A 17,726-nucleotide genomic window follows, 5' to 3' on the forward strand; every position below is an offset into this window, starting at 1 on the left:
TCTGTTCAGGTCATTGACCAGGTCCTCCTGTGTAGTTCTGAGCTTTCTCAGAATCATCCTTACCACACAAAGTGAGATCTTGCATGGAATCCCAGACCGAGGGAGATTGACAGTCATCTTGTGTTTCTTCCACTTTCTAATAAATAATCATAGTTGTTGTCTTCTACCAAGCTGCTTGCCTGTTGTCCTGTAGTCCATCCCAGCCTTGTGCAGGTCTATTTTATAGACCTGCGAGATTTATAAAGATGACTGCCTGAAGAGAACATGTAAATTTCCACAGTCACTGATGATATGGGGCTGCATGTCAGGTAAAGGCACTGGGGAGATGGCTGTCATTACATCATCAATAAATGCACAGGTTTACGTTGATATTTTGGACACTTTTCTTATCCCATCAATTGGAAGGATGTTTGGGGTTGATGAAATCATTTCTCAAGATGATAATGCATCTTGCCATAGAGCAAAAACTGTGAAAACATTCCTTGCAAAAAGACACATAGGGTCAATGTCATGGCCTGCAAATAGTCCGGATCTTAATCCAATTGAAAATCTTTGGTGGAAGTTGAAGAAAATGGTCTATGACAAGGCTCCAATCTGCAAAGCTGATCTGGCAACAGCAATCAGAGAAAGCTGGAGCCAGATTGATGAAGAGTACTGTTTGTCACTCATTAAGTCCATGCCTCAGAGACTGCAAGCTGTTATAAAAGCCAGAGGTGGTGCAACAAAATACTAGTGATGTGTTGGAGCGTTCTTTTGTTTTTCATGATTCCATAATTTTTTTCCTCAGAATTGAGTGATTCCATATTTTTTTCCCCTCTGCTTGGTCTAAAAAAGTAACCGTTACTGACTGCCACAATTTTTTTTTCCTGATTTCTTATAGTGTTTCTTAAAGCCAGAAAGTTGCCATTTGAAATGACTTTAGTTTTGTCTCATGTCTGTGATCTGCTTTTTTTCTACAAAATTAAACAACTGAATGAACATCCTCCGAGGCCGGTGATTCCATAATTTTTGCCAGGGGTTGCACACACACACACACACACACACACACACACACACACACACACACACACACACACACACACAACTATTTAATCCGCTGTCCATTTTGCAAGTTTTCCCACCTACAAATAATGGTGTGCAACCAAGAACTGCAGTTAATATCTGACCTCCGTAACTGCAAACAAAAGTTTCTGTACCAAATATTAAGGTCTGTTTTTCTATTGTATCAAATACTTATTTCGTGCATTAAAATGCAAATTAATTATTTAAAAATCATACAATGTGATTTTCTGAATTTTTTCTTAGATTCTGTCTCTCACAGTTGAAGTGTACCTACGACAAAAATTACAGACTTCTCCATTCTTTGCAGGAGGGAAAACTTGCAAAATCGACAGTGGATCAAATACTTATTTGCTTCACTGTACATATACATACATACGTACATACATACACACACACATATATATATATATATATATATATATATATATATATATAGTGACACCCATAAATCCAACATCATGCATCCCTCCAAATTTGGTCAGTACTGCTGATGTCTGCGTGCATGCTACACTCAGCCATGGCAACACATATTGCTACAACTTCCTGTTAATTCATTCAGTTCTGTTTTTTCCCCCATTCTTCAAAAATTTGATAAAAATGCTTAGAGAGCACAGTGACATCACACCTACATTTCAAAGCATCAGGCATGTACATGTAAAAAACGTTACATAGGTCTTTAAATATTCAAGTTTACTAACAACATATAACAACCGGAGACATTCATCACGAAATGCCCCGCACGCAGTATTATTTTCCATGCAAAGTGCAGTAATATGTACTTGTATGGGGTCGGTATTTGGTTGAACCTTATGTGTTTGATGTAAATTGGGATATACAATGAAAAAATTGGAGATTGGCATAATATTTATTTATTTAGAGGATGACCATAAATTGTCGGACCATAAAAGTCGGTCACGGTTGCCAGCCTTCAAAACAAATGCAACCACTGGTGACCTTGAAACGGAGGTCAAGGTCACCGGCCTTCGAACCCATGCGAAGTACTCATCCAAGGCATGTACCCACCAAATGTGAAGTTTCTGCGAGCAATAAGTGCGAAGCTACGTAGCGGCGAGGGATTTGACAGTTGTGACCACTGGTGACCTTGAAAAGTAGATCAAGGTCACTGGCCTTCGAAACCATGCGAAGTACTCTTCCAAGGCATGTACCCACCAAATATGAAGTTTCTGCGAGCAATAAGTGCGAAGCTACGTAGCGGCGAGGGATTTGACAGTTGTGACCACTGGTGACCTTGAAAGGTAGGTTAAGGTCACTGGCCTTCGATCCCATGCAAAGTACTCCTCCAAGGCATGTACCCACCAAATATGAAGTTCCTGCGACCAATAGGTGCCGAGCTACATTGCGGCGAAGGATTTGGCAGTTGTGACCACTGGTGACCTTGAAAAGTAGGTCAAGGTCACCGGCCTTCGAACCCATGCAAAGTACTCCTCCAAGGCATGTACCCACCAAATATAAGTTTTTGCGAGCAATAGGTGCCGAGCTACATTGCGGCGAAGGAATTGCGGCCGGACAGATGGACGGACGGACAACCCAGATGCTATATGCCCTGCACACACACACACACGCATATAGCATGTGTGTGTGAGCCGCAAGGCGGGGCAAATAGCATGTTTGTGGGCGTGCACGGACAACCCGTGCGCACACACACAAAACAAATCCACTGTGCTGTCTGGAGGCTGTTAGCAGGAAGAGAGAAGAAAAGCTGGACTCATTTCTGACGTGATTTTTTTTTTTTCACTGTACTGAGGACATACACAGTCTTTTTTTTGGTAGTATACACACCAGGTTGACCAGGTTGCGCGCGCACACGGGGGACGACTCTCCCGAGACATAATTTGTTTGAGCTAACTGACGCTGCTAATTCTTCTAAGATATATATATATATATATATATATATATATATATATATATTATATACACACACACACACACACCAAATCCACTGTGCTGTCTGTTAGCAGGAAGAGAGAAAGAAAAGCTGGACTCACTTCTGATGTGTTTTTTTTTTTTTTTTTTTTTGCTGCACTGAGGACATAACACAGTCGACCAAGCTTGTTGCGTGTGTGTGCGCGCACGGGGGACAACGACACGATGATTTGATTGCGCTAACTGACGCTGCTACACACACACACACACACAAAATCCACTCTGCTGTAAGCTGTCTGGATGCATGAAGACCTGTTCACATGAAACGCTGATGTGATTTTTGGCTGGACTGAGGAACTACACAAAGTCTTTTTTTATGGAAGTCTGAAGTCAGTGCACAGCATCACTGGACGACACGTCACAATTTGAACTTTAGCAGCAGTGGAACACCAAAATGTAAGTCCCTTTTCTGTTGTTTATAAATTAATAAAATATCAAATGACAAGGATCTATTTTAGCCATTATACAGTGAGGAAAATAAGTATTTGAACACCCTGCAATTGCAAGTTCTCCCATTTAGAAATCATGGAGGAGTTTGAAATTTTCAAGTTAGGTGTATGTCCACTGTGAGAGACATAATCTACAAAAAAATTTGTTTGCAATTACAGAGGTCAAACGCATCCTGTAGTTTTTCACCAGGTTTGCACACACTGCAGCAGGGATTTTGGTCCACTCCTCCATACAGATCTTCTCCAAATCTTTCAGGTTTGGAGTTTCAGCTCCCTCCAAAGATTTTCTATTGAGTTCAGGTCTGGACACTGACCAGGCCACTCCAGGAGCTTGAAATGCTTCTTACGGAGCCCCTCCTTAGTTGCCCTGGCTGTGTGTTTGGGGTCACTGTCATGCTGGAAGACCCAGCCATGACCCATCTTCAATGCTATTACTGAGGGAAGGAGGTTGTTGGCCAAAATCTCACAATACATGACCCCATCCATCCTCCCTTCAATATGTTGCAGTCGTGCTGTCCCCCTTTGCAGAAGCGCACCCCCAGAGTATGATGTTTCCACCCCTATGCTTCATGGATGATGGTTTTCTTGGGGTTGTTCTCATCCTCCAAACATGGTAAGTGGAGTTGATTCCAAAAAGCTCTATTTTGGTCTCATCTGACCACACAACCTTCTCCCATGCCTCCTCTGGATCATCCAGATGGCCACTGGTGAACTTCAAATGGGCCAGGATTTTAAACCATGACAGCATCATGTGTTACTAATGTAGTCTTTGTGACTGTGGTCCCAGCTCTCTTCAGGTCATTGACCAGGTCCTCCTGTGTAGTTCTGAGCTTTCTTAGAATCATCCTTACCCCACAAAGTGAGATCTTGCATGGAATCCCAGACCGAGGGAGATTGACAGTCATCTTGTGTTTCTTCCACTTTCTAATATATAATCATAACAGTTGTTGTCTTCTACCAAGCTGCTTGCCTGTTGTCCTGTAGTCCATCCTAGCCTTGTGCAGGTCTACAGTTTTGTCCCTGGTGTCCTTAGACAGCTCTTTGGTCTTGGCTATGGTGAACAGCTTGGAGTGTGATTGATTGAGTGTGTGAACCGATGTCTTTTATACAGGTAACAGGCTTCTTAAAAAAAATTAACAGGTCTGTGTGAGCCAGAATTCTTGCTGGTTGGTAGGTGTTCAAATACTTATTTGCAGCAGAAACATACAAATAAATTATAAAAAAAAAAAAAAATCATACCGCATTTTTTTTTTTTTTTTTTTTTAGATTATGTTTCTCACAGTGGACATGCACCTAAGATGAAAATTTCAGACCCCTCCATGATTTCTAAGTGGGAGAACTTGCAAAACTGCAGGGTGTTCAAATACTTATGTTGTGTGGGCTGCCAGAAGAGGAGGTACTGCTGGCCCACCACCAGAGGGCGCCCTGTCTGAAGTGCGGGCTTCAGGCACTGGAGGGCGCTGCCACCTTCCAAGAGCGGCCGGGTTGACAGTTGTCACTCATCGGCTATGACAGCTGTCACCAATCATCTGCGCCTCACCCCGCATAAAAGCAGGATGACACCTCCACCACGTCGCCGAGATATCGTTCTTCCAAGGAGGTAACACTCTCAGCCTGAGAATTCCTAAACATTGTTTGTGGATACATTGTTTGCAGCTGTCTTCCTGAAAGACCGGCATATGCTGCGACTGCTTCGCTCTGCATTCCGCCAGATAAGTAATTAGACAGAAGCTGCACGAGCGTGTGATTAGAGGTGGAGGTGGAATAACCACCATCCTTGTTACGGGGTGCACACACACCCACACCTGACTGTGTTTGCTCTTCGCCAGCAATACCAGATCTGACACGCGGAGACGGTGGCCACCTGGGGAACTCGGGACCTGGCGGCTCCAGTATCCTCCTGGTTCGGTGGCGGAGGAAATCGTGTGGTTCCGGTTCTTCTACAGAGGGACGTCTCCTATCGTCGAGCCTGCCCACACGACACCTTTATTAATTGACCTTGTATTCATTCTATAATCTGCTGTGTGTAGTTGTGGCATTCACAACAGTAAAGTGTTCAAATGTAACTTCTCCTATTGTCCGTTCATTTGCGCCCCCTGTTGTGGGTCCGTGTCACTACACTTTCACAACAGGATATCTCTGCCAGCGTCATGGACTCCGAGGGGCGTCACCCATCTGTTGGACAGCCAATGGGAGAGCAGGGTGCACAGGCGTCTGCAGGAGGCGTGATTGGTGAGTTGCAGCACATCCTCACCGCCTTTACGGCTCGGTTGGATCAGATGACCGAGCAAAACATCCTCCTGAACCGCAGGGTGGAGGCTCTCTCTGCACAGGTGGCAGCGAGCGCTCAGGGCGCTGCTGCAGCTCCTCCTCCTGCCGACTCTGTGCAGGATATAAATGTTCCACTGGTCGTTCAACAACCCCTCCCACCATCCCCTGAAGCATACATAAGCCCCCCAGAGCCGTACGGAGGTTGTGTGGAGACGTGCGCGGACTTTCTTATGCAGTGTTCGCTTGTCTTTGCACAACGTCCCGTCCTGTACGCGTCTGATGCTAGTAAAGTAGCTTATGTGATTAATCTGCTTCGAGGAGAGGCACGCGCTTGGGCTACGGCGCTTTGGGAGCAAAATTCACGGCTCCTTCATACGTACACTGGGTTTGTGAGGGAGTTTAAGACCGTGTTTGATCACCCTAACAGGGGAGAGACCGCTTCAACTGTGCTGCTGTCAATGAGACAGGGACGCCGGAGCGTAGCCGCTTATGCAGTCGACTTCCGCATTGCGGCTGCGAGGTCCGGCTGGAATAACGCTGCGCTCCGCGCCGCCTTCGTAAACGGACTGTCGTCAGTCCTGAAGGAGCACCTGGTGGCCAAGGACGAACCGCGGGAATTAGATGGGCTTATCGACCTCGTTATACGGTTAGACAATCGGTTGGAGGAACACCGTCGGGAACGAGACGAGGGGCGTGGCCGGGTACGCGCCGTCCCTCTTCCTTCCGGGTCCGAAAAAGGTCCGCCCTTCCCACGCTCCATGGCCTCTACGCCCCGTGTGGCTACAGCTTCCCCTGCTGACGAAGCTATGGACACGAGCAGGGCCACATTCAGACCACCGAATAGACAGAGGAGGCATCCCCGCGGGGCGTGTTTTGTTTGCGGCTCAATTGAACATCAATTGAGAGACTGCCCGGAATGGTTAAACAACAATGCCCTCCCCTAGAAACTGGGCTTAGGGTGGGCCAAGAAATTCACGTGGGACATACAAATATTTCCACATGACTCCCAGTTACAATCCTTAGCGGGGATTTAACCCTTCAGGCCCCAGCACTGGTAGACACAGGGTCAGAAGGGAATCTGCTAGACAGCAGATGGGCCAGGGAGGTAGGGCTCCCTCTGGTGGCGCTTCCTTCGCCATTGCAGGTGCGAGCACTAGATGGCACCCTACTCCCTTTAATCACACACAGGACACTACCAGTAACTCTGGTGGTGTCAGGGAATCATCAGGAGGAGATAGAGTTTTTTTGCGACTCCCTCTACCTCCCGTGTGATTCTGGGGTTCCCATGGATGTTAAAACACAATCCCCGGATTGATTGGCCGTCCGGGGTGGTGGTTCAGTGGAGCGAGACCTGCCATCGGGTGTGCTTAGGATCCTCGGTCCCTCCCGGTTCCCAGGCTAAGGAGCAGGTCAAAGTCCCTCCCAATCTGTCGGCGGTGCCGGTTGAGTACCACGATCTTGCTGACGTTTTCAGCAAGGATCTGGCACTCACCCTTCCCCCGCACTGTCCGTACGATTGTGCCATCGATTTGATTCCAGGCGTGGAGTTCCTGTCCAGCAGGCTGTACAACCTCTCACGACCTGAGCGCGAATCGATGGAGACCTACATCCGGGACTCCTTAGCTGCCGGGCTGATCCGGAACTCCACCTCCCCGATGGGAGCAGGTTTCTTTTTTGTGGGCAAGAAAGATGGCGGACTTCGTCCATGGATTGATTATCGGGGGCTGAACGAGATCACGGTTCGCAACCAATACCCGTTGCTTTTGTTAGATTCGGTGTTCACCCCCCTGCATGGAGCCAAAATATTCACAAAGCTGGATCTTAGGAACGCTTATCACCTAGTTCAGGTCTGGAAGGGAGACGAGTGGAAGACGGCATTCAACACCCCGTTAGGTCATTTTGAGTACCTGGTCATGCCGTTCGGCCTCACTAACGCCCCTGCGACGTTCCAAGCTTTGGTAAACAACGTCTTGCGGGACCTCCTGCACCGATTCGTCTTCGTATATCTGGACGATATACTAATTTTTTCTCCGGACCCTGAGACTCATGTACGGCATGTACGTCAGGTCCTGCAGCGGTTGTTGGAGAACCGGCTGTTTGTGAAGGGCGAGAAGTGTGAGTTTCACCGCACCTCTTTGTCCTTCCTGGGGTTTATCATCTCCTCCAACTCCGTCGCCCCGGATCCGGCCAAGGTCGCGGCGGTGAGAGACTGGCCCCAACCTACGAGCCGTAGGAAGCTGCAACAGTTCCTCGGCTTCGCAAATTTTTACAGGAGGTTCATCAAGGGGTATAGTCAGGTAGTTAGCCCCCTGACAGCCCTGACCTCACCAAAGGTTCCCTTCACCTGGTCGGATCGGTGCGATGCCGCGTTCAGGGAGTTGAAACAGCGCTTCTCGACTGCACCCGTCTTGGTGCAGCCCAATCCCAGTCGCCAGTTTGTGGTTGAAGTGGACGCCTCTGACTCAGGGATAGGAGCCGTGCTATCCCAGAGCGGAGAGACCGATAAGGTCCTTCACCCGTGTGCCTATTTCTCCCGCAGGTTGACCCCAGCAGAACGGAACTATGACGTGGGCAATCGAGAACTCCTAGCGGTGAAAGAGACTCTTGAGGAGCGGAGACATCTGCTGGAGGGAGCGTCAGTGCCATTCGCGGTTTTTACTGACCACCGGAACCTGGAGTATATCAGGACCACCAGGCGACTGAACCCCAGGCAAGCCCGCTGGTCACTGTTCTTCGGCCGTTTTGACTTCCGGATCACCTACCGCCCCGGGACCAAGAACCAGAGGTCGGATGCCTTGTCCCGGGTGCATGAAAATGAAGTCAAAACCGAGCTGTCGGATCCACCGGAACCCATCGTACCGGAGTCCGCTATCGTGGCCACCCTTACCTGGGACGTGGAGAAGACCGTCCGGGAGGCCCTGGCACGGAGCCCGGACCCCGGAACAGGGCCTAAGAACAGACTGTACGTCCCACCAGAGGCCAGGGCTGCTGTCCTGGACTTCTGTCACGGGTCCAAGCTCTCCTGCCACCCAGGGGTGCGTAGGACCGTGGCAGTGGTCTGGCAGCGCTTCTGGTGGGCGTCCTTGGAGGCTGACATCCGGGCATACATCCAAACCTGCACCACCTGTGCCAGGGGCAAGGCGGACCACCAAAAGGCACAGGGACTCCTTCGGCCGCTTCCTGTGCCTCATCGCCCCTGGTACCACATTGGTCTGGATTTCGTCACGGGCCTCCCGCCGTCCCAGGGGCACACCACCATCCTCACGATAGTGGACCGGTTCTCCAAGGCGGCCCACTTCGTGGCCCTCCTGAAGCTCCCGTCGACCCAGGAGACAGCGGATCTCCTGGTCCACCATGTCGTACGTCTGCATGGGATACCAACAGACATCGTCTCAGATTGTGGTCCCCAGTTTTCCTAACAGGTTTGGAGAAGTTTCTGCCGGGAACTGGGGGCCACCGTGTGCCTCTCGTCTGGGTATCACCCACAGACCAACGGACAGGCTGAACGGGCTAATCAAGAGCTGGAGCAGGCCCTGCGCTGTACCACATCCGCACACCCGACGGCTTGGAGTGAACACCTGACCTGGATCGAGTATGCGCATAACAGCCAAGTGTCCTCTGCCACCGGCCTCTCCCCGTTCGAGGTGTGTCTGGGGTACCAGCCCCCTTTGTGTCCTGTGGTGGAGGGAGAGGTCGGTATGCCCTCGGTCCAGGCCCACCTGTGGAGATGCCGTCGGGTGTGGTGCACCGCCCGTTCAGCCTTGTTGAGGGCCCGGACAAGGGCAAAGATCCATGCAGACCGTCGACGGTCCCCGGCCCCCGCATATCGGCCCGGGCAGGAGGTGTGGCTATCTACAAGGGACATCCCCCTCCAGGTCGATTCCCCCAAACTTAAGGGCCGGTACATAGGGCCCTACAAGATCCTCAAGGTCCTCAGTCCCGCCGCAGTGAGGCTCCAACTCCCGGCCTCACTGCGGATCCATCCGGTATTCCATGTGTCGAGACTGAAACCACATCACACCTCACCCCTCTGTACACCCGGTCCGGCGCCGCCTCCTGCCCATATCATCGACGGGGAGCCGGCTTGGACAGTGCGCCGGCTCCTGTACGTCCGTCGAATGGGCCGGGGTTTCCAGTATTTGGTGGACTGGGAGGGGTATGGACCCGAAGAACGCTCCTGGGTGAAGAGGAGCTTCATCCTGGACCCGGCCCTCCTGGCCGATTTTTACCGTCGCCACCCGGACAAGCCTGGTCGGGCGCCAGGAGGCGCCCGTTGAGGGGGGGTCCTGTTGTGTGGGCCGCCAGAAGAGGAGGTACTGCTGGCCCACCACCAGAGGGCGCCCTGTCTGAAGTGCAGGCTTCAGGCACTGGAGGGCGCTCCACCTTCCAAGAGCGGCCGGGTTGACAGCTGTCACTCATCGGCTATGACAGCTGTCACCAATCATCTGCGCCTCACCCCGCATAAAAGCAGGATGACACCTCCACCACGTCGCCGAGATATCGTTCTTCCAAGAAGGTAACACTCTCAGCCTGAGAATTCCTAAACGTTGTTTGTGGATACATTGTTTGCAGGTGTCTTCCTAAAGGGGAATTCCCCTTGGCTGACCTTGGTAGAGGAATGGTCTTTAGTGTGAGCCACGGGGTTCAATTCTTATATATTATGTAAAAGCAAGTGAGATATAATGTTGTTTTTGTAGCCTGATAACACCTCTAAATTGATTTACAAGACATCTTTCAGACATCAGCGTACACGAGCATCACATGCAGTTAAAGGTACGTTCCACTCTTTTCAAAAGGTCATGCATGTGCACATGCACGCCCTCCCCACGTTGAAAGCATTGCATTATATTTACCTCCGCCAACAAAGTTGAAAAGTGTATTTTTGCCTGTTTGTTTGTCTGTCTGTCTGTCTGTGAACAGCATGGAGCCCACAATTTGTCACATCTCGTTATATTTTTATTGAAGATTCATATCTTGATAGGCAAGAACTGATTCAACTTTGAAGGTGAAAGGGCAAAGTCAGGAAAAATCCCTATCTTTAACACTGAGCGAATTTTCAAAAATTCATAACTCTGTCAAAAAAAAAATCTAATTTCTTTCATATTTGAGTAAATTACGTAGGATGGTATCCTTTATCAACTGCAAGTTTGATCTAGCTCTGATCCAGATTACAGATTTTGTGGTCATTACGTCCGCCAAGGAGGTTATGTTTTCGGTCGTGTCCGTTTGTTGGTTGGTTGGCTGGTTTGTTAGCAGGATTACTCAAAAAATCCTCAACAGATTTCAATTAAATTTTTACCAGGTGTGTATCTTGGCCCAACTTAGAAGTCATTAAATTTTGGTAATGATCCAGAACACGATCCAGATTCAGTAATTTTTTTTAAGGATTCTTTATCATTGCAGGATAGGGCCAATTTCAACATTTTTGCATCTAACTTCATGAAGACGGGTCACAAAGACACAACAATAATTTAGCATTTGTTTCTCCTCATTGAATAAACTTATTAGAAAATTAAAAAAAAACTTGTGTAGTTCATGCAGTTTTTCTTTATAAATAGATTTGCTGAAGATCTAAGGGTTTAACTCTCTGGGGCCGACGCCATCGTGTACAACGGCTGAGACCAAGCTTTTCTCAATTATAAATAACTTTTTAATGATATGAGATAGAAACTTTTTTTTGCTGAAAAGTTAACGCCACGGATTTTCGAGCCACCGGCCACCATCTTTGTACTCCTTCCTCATAGAAGCTGTGTGATAACGTGAGCAACGTGAGTGCCCAATCGGAATTGGTTCATTGTCACATGGTTTTCCAAAATCCAATCGTAGGGCAGATTCACCTCACGTGACACACCAAAGATTGTTTTTAGGAGTGATGTGTTACTAGTTTATTATATGTGTGTGTTTTTTACATTTTCCTTTCTTATTTCTGATTGTAAACCTTTATTACACTTATAAAACACAACTATAGCATATATATTTTGAAAGTACAGGTTGTCCTGAAAAAAAGAGACATAAAAATGATTGTGGGATGCAGGGAGAGCTGTTAACAGCAATAATAAAACATTTATGCCAGGTGAGTGAACTGTCCAAAAAAATGTCTTCGGACCCCAGAGGGTTAACCAATGAATCTGAAACATGACAGTAGATGCGTGAAACGACGTGGAATAAGTCTCTTTGCCAAAGGGCATTCCATGTGACGTCGGTGACCCTATGGCCTTGGCGGAGGTTTGCGCTCTCTGAGTGCTTCTAGTTTGAATATAACATTGAAAACCCCATTTAATGTATATTTTACATTAGGCTATATCTTAAAATGTGCCCCAATCACTCTCATATTTGAAAGTGAGGTGCAGACTGGCACTCACTATCACCTGACAAAGTTTGATCCAGATCTGATCAGGATTGTGGATTAGGTGGACATTTGAATTTAATATTGAAAAGCCCATTTAGTGTACATTTTACATTATATCTCAATCAAAAGTACCTCAAGCACTCTCATTTGTGAAAATGAGGTGCAAACTGTCACTCTCAATGAATAGACTACGTTTGATCCACATCTGAACCATATTGTGGATTTAGTGAATATGTGATTTTAACATTTCAAAGTCCTTCTGAGCAATATTTTGTATTATATTTTAGCTTAAAAAAAGCCACTTCTAATTAGTGTTGGGCGAAATGAAGCAAGGCTCCGAAGGCTGTAGCGAGCAAAAGGGGGCGTGTCAAATGAAGCCCCGCTTCGAGGCCTGTATCAAACCACGTGACTACAGCTAAATGAGGCCTCGTTTCCTGAAACCACGTGACTGCTTCGTTGAGCGAATTGATTCGCTGAAAAGCGCTCGAAAAATGCAGGAAACATTTGGTGCTTGCCCGGTCCAGCGTGTGGAGGAGAGTGATTGACAGGTTCAATGCCTGCAGCTGGGATGCAATTTTATGGATTGTTTTAAATTGTTGATTATGGACTTAGCAGCCCCTCTCTCCCCAAAATAGTCTTTCATTGTTATAAATTATTATCTGAAACCACCCATTTAAAAAATGACATTAATATATGTCTCAAAACTAATATGTCTAGGGCCTTATTTGTTTAATTCACTCAGTCATTTGTTTAATTCACTAAGTTAACGAACAATATTATTCTTGGTTTATTAATTTATTGTTTCAAGCATTTATTTGCACAATTTAAGGTCAAACATCAAATCCAGGGGTTCGTTAGAGTAAATTCATCCTGTGCATTTCTTTCTCCACTTGATGGCAGTACAGCAAACCAAGCGCTGCGTGAGGCCTCGAGACATGTATCAAAACGATTGATGAGAAGCCTCGAGTCTTGAATGGGGCTTCATTTGCCCATCACTACTTCTAATAGGACATTGACCTTGAAAATGTTTCCAAAGTCAAATTTTGTAGAATTGGAAACTAGTGTTGGTGGAGGTTTGTGCTCTACAAGCGCAGTGCTCTTGCAGTGATACTTTTTTGTCCTACAGACCTTGTCTCACCACTAATGTGCTATGTACCATTAGATGATTTTTATGAAAAACTGAACTTTTCGAAAATTTGGTACAGACAATCCTTGTAGCACTGTCTGGTCATGGGATTGTCTAATCCAAAATTCCATTGCTGATGCTGCCCAGCGGGTTGGACTTTCTGACAGAATCCCAGGGCCCTCCCAAAAGAGCAAAAAAATAAAAATATTCTGTTCTGTTTACTGCAGAAAAACTGTTCAATCATTTTTTTTCACTAGTTTTTCATAAAGGTTCTTTGGGAGGCTGCCTACAGGCAAGAATAATGTCCATGAATCATTCTAAGGGCCCCTGAAAGGACCAAACATGACACTTTACACACTTCTCACACTTTTTCATTAGTTACTTCATCCAAACCATCAACATGCTTATTAGACCCCATTCCTGCCAGGCTGCTCAAGGAAGTCCTACCATTATTTAATGCTTCAATCTTAAATATGATCAATCTATCTTTGTTAGTTGGTTATGTACCACAGGCCTTTAAGGTGGCAGTAATTAAACCATTACTTAAAAAGCCATCACTTGACCCAGCTATCTTAGCTAATTATAGGCCAATCTCCAACCTTCCTTTTCTCTCAAAGATTCTTGAGAGGGTAGTTGTAAAACAGCTAACTGATCACCTGCAGAGGAATGGTCTATTTGAAGAGTTTCAGTCAGGTTTTAGAATTCATCATAGTACAGAAACAGCATTAGTGAAGGTTACAAATGATCTTCTTATGGCTTCGGACAGTGGACTTATCTCTGTGCTTGTTCTGTTGGACCTCAGTGCTGCTTTTGATACTGTTGACCATAAAATTTTATTACAGAGATTAGAGCATGTCATAGGTATTAAAGGCATTGCGCTGCGGTGGTTTGAATCATATTTGTCTAATAGATTACAGTTTGTTCATGTAAATGGGGAATCTTCTTCACAGACTACAGTTAATTATGGAGTTCCACAAGGTTCTGTGCTAGGACCAATTTTATTCACTTTATACATGCTTCCCTTGGGCAGTATTAGACGGTATTGCTTAAATTTTCATTGTTACGCAGATGATACCCAGCTTTATCTATCCATGAAGCCAGAGGATACGCACCAATTAGCTAAACTGCAGGATTGTCTTACAGACATAAAGACATGGATGACCTCTAATTTCCTGCTTTTAAACTCAGATAAAACTGAAGTTATTGTACTTGGCCCCACAAATCTTAGAAGCATGGTGTCTAACCAGATCGTTACTCTGGATGGCATTTCCCTGATCTCTAGTAATACTGTGAGAAATCTTGGAGTTATTTTTGATCAGGATATGTCATTCAAAGCGCATATTAAACAAATATGTAGGACTGCCTTTTTGCATTTACGCAATATCTCTAAAATCAGAAAGGTCTTGTCTTAGAGTGATGCTGAAAAACTAATTCATGCATTTGTTTCCTCTAGGCTGGACTATTGTAATTCATTATTATCAGGTTGTCCTAAAAGTTCCCTAAAAAGCCTTCAGTTGGTTCAGAATGCTGCAGCTAGAGTACTGACGGGGACTAGCAGGAGAGAGCATATCTCACCCGTGTTGGCCTCCCTTCATTGGCTTCCTGTTAATGCTAGAATAGAATTTAAAATTCTTCTTCTTACTTATAAGGTTTTGAATAATCAGGTCCCATCTTATCTTAGGGACCTCATAGTACCATATTACCCCATTAGAGCGCTTCGCTCTCAGACTGCGGGCTTACTTGTAGCTCCTAGGGTTTGTAAGAGTAGAATGGGAGGCAGAGCCTTCAGCTTTCAGGCTCCTCTCCTGTGGAACCAGCTCCCAATTCAGATCAGGGAGACAGATACCGTCTCTACTTTTAAGATTAGGCTTAAAACTTTCCTTTTCGCTAAGGCTTATAGTTAGGGCTGGATCGGGTGACCCTGGACCATCCCTTGGTTATGTTGCTTTAGACGTAGACTGTGTTTCATAATTATTGTATGGCCTTGCCTTGCAATGTGGAGCGCCTTGGGGCAACTGTTTGTTGTGATTTGGCGCTATACAAGAAAAAAGTTGATTGATTGATTGATTCTCAATTTATAGGTGAAAAAGTTTTCAGTAAGTTTTTTCCTTGATTCTACACAGATTCCTTCACTCAATGTCTACCTCCAAAAAGATTTTCATTGACCTTGAATTATTAATGTCTCTTTTCCCACATTTGGTCAAAATGTCTCTTTTCCCACATTTGGTCAAAATTACTTTCCCTTTACCCGAAGGACCTCAGGATGTCCTGAACCAATTATTTTTTTAACCTATCTGACAATAAGGTTTACTGGTTGCAAATTCTGCATGTTAATACAGAGAAAATATCTGACCTAACTGACATAAAACAAAGCACCAAAAATATGAATAATGTCAATTCACATGTTATAAACTGTATAGTCTGTGCAGATGACACTGTGAGGCAAATGTGGATCACATACAACTCAGCATTCATCTTATCCACTTATTCCGTACCAGCTACATATAGATGGACAAATACATTCACACCTACGGTCAATTTAAAGACACCAGCTCTCCTAACCTGCATGTCTTTGGATGTGGGAGGAAACCAGCACATGGAGGGAACCTATAGGAGCACAGGGAAAACATGCAAACTCCACACAGAAAGGATCAGATGGGAAGCGACTCCACAACATTCTTACTGGGAGGCAACTGTACTAACCACTAAGCCACTGTGCCATCCATCCATCTCTTCTGATCACTTGGTGGCTTCCCTCACTTTCCTTCAAACCCACCAATGTACAAGTCACAGCGCAGAAGTAAAAAACTTGGAAAAATCCCTTGTATCCAAATCGAACTGGATTATCCATCTGTCTGTCTGGCAAACCGCGTTGAGGGGAAAGAACTCCCACCTAGTACACGGAACTGTTGAGCTCATGTTGGATCCGAAAAAGTTGTGCTAAATGAGGAAAGTCCAGTCCGGGTCAGAATGTGTTCTGACACTAATGTCAACCAACACAACTCGACTTCTTACCGACTCTTTGCTGTAAAGTCTCAGTGACTTGCACTTTTCCGAGTCTTGAAGTGACACTAAAGACATAGCGAAATAACTTTTCTTATAAAATCATTTCATAACACAAACCGAAACACGGAGGTTTAAAACACTAACTTTTAGAAGCGGCCTACAAAATCCACTTTTAAAACTCCACACTGCTCAATCAATAATATATTCGTCAAATTCATAACGCCATAACATAGCAAATTCTTACTGTTCCACTGCGACTAGCCGAGTGTAGACCACCGAAATACTGTCAAAGTTTGAACATTTAGCAAAAGTTAAAATGTTTTAACGAACCTGACAGCGACTACTGACGGCGTCAACCCACCACAAAATGAACCAACAGCAGCGTTTCCGATTATACCTTTCAAAATAAGAGCTCAATTTTTTTTTTTTTTTTTAAGAAACGAATTGCGAAACATATACAGGTAGTTATTTAGTTACTCAAAAACATATCAACCTTAATTATATGTTATAATGTTACATCATCTGTTATGACAGCACGGAGAACTAACTTGAACCATTGCTTCCTGAACCCACAGGACCTGTGGTTTGTTTGCTGTCAAAGTTATTCACCTGACAAGAATGCAAAGTGAGGATCCATTTCCTGGAAAACAGCGCACATTCCAAATCCAGATACATAAAGGCACGTCCAAAATGGAGTAAATTAATCCCCACCACAAAATCCACTCATAACAACCCAAAATGACAACAGGAAGAAGTTTTTGTTTTTTAAATCATTGCAAATTTATATATATATATATATATATATATATATATATATATATATATATATATATATATATATAAACTATCACATGTACACAAGTATTCACACACTTTACTCAATGCTTTGTTGATGCACCTTTTGCAGCAATTACAGCCTCAAGTCTTCTTGAATATAATGCCACAAGCTTGGTGCACTTATCTTTGGACAGCTTTGCCCTCTCAAGCTCAATCAGGTGGATGGGAAGCATCAGTGCACAGCCATTTTCAGATCTCTCCAGAGATGTTCAATCGGATTCAGGTCTGGGCTCTGGCTGGACCACTCAGGGACATTCAGAGTTGTCCTGAAGCCACTCCTTTGATATTTTGGCTGTGTGCTTAGGATCACAGCACTGCTGAAAGATGAACCTTCGCCCCAGTCTGAGGTCAAGAGCGCTCTGGGGCAGGTTTTCATCCAGGATGTCTCTGTACATTGCTGCATTCATCTTCTCCTCAATCCTGACTAGTCTCCCAGTTCCTGCTGCTGAAAAAAGAGAATTTTGTTTCTCATGGTCTGAGAGTCCTTCAGGTGCCTTTTGGCAAACTCCAGGCTAAGGAGTGGCTTCCATCTGGCCACTCTACCATAAAGGCCTGATTGGTGGATTGCTGCAGAGATGGTTGTCCTTCTGAAAGGTTCTCCTCTCTCCAGAGACAGAGTGACCATCAGGTTCATGGTCACCTCCCTGATTAAGGTCCTTCTTCCCGATCGCTCAGTTTGGAC

At 45.6% G+C, this 17,726-nt stretch overlaps 2 protein-coding genes across 2 annotated transcripts in view; both read right to left on the minus strand.

The window, feature by feature from the left end:
* The window catches only part of LOC117521392 (acyl-coenzyme A thioesterase 11-like), an 83,315-nt gene extending 66,705 nt beyond the window's left edge, over positions 1 to 16,610 (minus strand). The window contains exon 1 of the mRNA XM_034182687.1: positions 16,538 to 16,610. The gene's annotated coding sequence lies outside the window, so the exon portion shown is untranslated. The remainder of the gene's footprint in view (positions 1 to 16,537) is intronic.
* mrpl37 (mitochondrial ribosomal protein L37) overlaps positions 6,294 to 17,726 on the minus strand; it is a 48,926-nt gene continuing 37,493 nt past the window's right edge. Inside the window, exon 9 of the mRNA XM_034182700.1 lies at positions 6,294 to 6,304. The gene's annotated coding sequence lies outside the window, so the exon portion shown is untranslated. The remainder of the gene's footprint in view (positions 6,305 to 17,726) is intronic.

The sequence above is a fragment of the Thalassophryne amazonica genome, chromosome 12 (genome assembly GCF_902500255.1).
Source record: "Thalassophryne amazonica chromosome 12, fThaAma1.1, whole genome shotgun sequence".
Classification (NCBI taxonomy): domain Eukaryota; kingdom Metazoa; phylum Chordata; class Actinopteri; order Batrachoidiformes; family Batrachoididae; genus Thalassophryne; species Thalassophryne amazonica.